General features: G+C 38.1%; 1 protein-coding gene across 4 annotated transcripts in view; it reads left to right on the top strand.

The window, feature by feature from the left end:
- Nucleotides 1-9, top strand: part of EPC1 (enhancer of polycomb homolog 1) — a 93,420-nt gene extending 93,411 nt beyond the window's left edge. For all 4 annotated transcript variants that reach the window (XM_072749328.1, XM_026000898.2, XM_026000897.2 and 1 more), the window contains one exon: nucleotides 1-9. This exon is cut by the window's left edge and continues 1,372 nt beyond it. The gene's annotated coding sequence lies outside the window, so the exon portion shown is untranslated.
- The last annotated feature ends 2,078 nt before the right edge of the window (nucleotides 10-2,087 follow it).

Raw genomic sequence — 2,087 nt, 5'->3', positions numbered from 1 at the left:
ACAAACTAATGTGTAGTGGTCTTTTGCTTTTATTTTCAACCCAACAACTTCTGTGTGACTTTAATTAAAACCACCCAGTAAGGGGAAACATGGGAAGGGGAGTGATTAAGTTCATTTTTTTCATTTTCATCTTTTTCAACAATTTTTGAATGACTACTCAATATGCTCAAAATGCTCAGGTCCTGGAACAGTTTAAAAAAAAAAGGCCTGCCTTTGTGGGGTTGTAATCTCACTGTGAGTGATAAAAACAAAGTAAGATTTAAATTGTATTATGTTAAGTATTAGGGAAAAAAATTAATGCAAGGAATGGGAGAAGCACTCCTAGGGTGGACAAGGAAGAGCTCACAGATGTGGAAGTGTGCCTGGCTCGCTAAAGGAACCAGCAGTGCAGCTGTACAGACGGAAAGGGGCAGGTAGGGTAGGTTGAGGAGTAACTGGGAGTCTGCTCATGGAGGGTCTGGTGGGCGATTTTAAGGTCTTTGACTTTTCCTCTGCTTGAGAAGGGAGTTGGGAGCAGAGAAGTGATGTGATCTGAACAGGTGCATCTGGCTCTGGTGTTCAGAATTGACTACAGGGGGAGCCCAGTGAGGAAACAAATGACAATAACCCAAGCGCGAGACAGCAGTGACAAGGATGGTAGGGATACCGTAGTGGGTCTGTGGGTTTATTACTAAGCAATAGAAATCGATGAGAAGCCAAAAGGGAGTTCCTGGCAGAGCTTAATTGGGGCTTGTGCTCCAGCACAAGGGAGGCAGCACAAAGGAAAGAATCCTCAGGCTGATTCCACAAGGAGAGATTAGGGGGAGTTTTTTAAAGATAGAGAAACTTTTGATGGGAAAAGAGTGAAAAGGCTGTGTTTCAGTGCATGTGGCTGGTAAGTGTGACTGAAATTCAAACTGCTGGTTTAAATGTACTCAAGAATAATTAGGATTAAAATGTCTAAACAAAATCCAGCAAAGAGAGTGAGGCCTGGACTCACTAGTAATGCCTGTTGTTCACGGGCAAATTTAGAAATGAATTGAGGAACAAACACACCCAGTTAGGAGTTTGAAATGAGCCTTGCAGTGGGTAGAGAAGTGGCAGATGGGCCACAAGTTTTGTTTTGCAGAATAGAGGGGAATTGGGAATGTCAGGGGAGGGGACTTGGGATTTTTTTTTTTTTTAAGATTTTATTAATCTTCATCCATGTGACTCTCCCTCATTTTAGCATACCAATTCTGAGATGGCAGAGAAAATATTAATTTGTATGTTTCACATTTTTAAATAAGTTTATTCAAAACGGAGTCTTCAGCCTCTAAATTTCTTGCTGTCTTTCCAAATACTTCATTATCAAGGTTATAAGAGCCAAAAGTGAAGGACAAAAGAACAATTTAAACACTAATATCTTAGAGAAATATGTCATCAAATACACTTTGACATCTAGTCTAGTTAATTATCATTTATTGAGTATTTACAATATAACATCCTCTGCATAGTAATGATCTCATTTAGTCCTTAAAATAATCCTTTCATATGGATGCCATGATTATCACTGTGTTCTAGGTTAGATTCACCGAAAGTCACATAGTAAGTGGCAGTCCAGGATTTGAACTTATCTGCCAAATTCCAAAGCAATTGCTATTTGCTTTGCCCTACTAAGCCCAGAAACAGATTTCTAACCTAATTTCTTAGGAACCTATGCTCTTGTTGTGCTCCCAAAGAACTGCTGATTCTGTTACTCCGGTATTGTTATACTTTTGTCCATTTCATGAGCAAAAGCCCAAAAAACCTTCCAAACTGACTTTTTATAGTAGATATAAATTTTGTTTCTTGAAAAGGACTATGTGAGTAGTGTTTCCTTAACTCCAAATTTTCACAAATATTGTATTCGTGTATAATATGCCACAATATTAACGTGTAGTAGCGTACAGGTAAGCAGGATTTCACGCTCCTCACTAAGAGCAGATCTACTTGTATCTATTTTATATATTGATGTTCTTTGTAAAATACAAATTCAACAAAAGGATTCTGCTGTTTTAAGGTTTGAAAAAAACAGCAATAGAGAAATAGACAAATAGCACATTGATTCAACAAATATTTACCAACTG

The sequence above is a fragment of the Vulpes vulpes genome, chromosome 2 (assembly GCF_048418805.1).
Source record: "Vulpes vulpes isolate BD-2025 chromosome 2, VulVul3, whole genome shotgun sequence".
Taxonomy (NCBI): domain Eukaryota; kingdom Metazoa; phylum Chordata; class Mammalia; order Carnivora; family Canidae; genus Vulpes; species Vulpes vulpes.
Note: the sequence above shows the minus strand (reverse complement) of the source record. Positions and strands in the feature narration are given on the sequence as shown.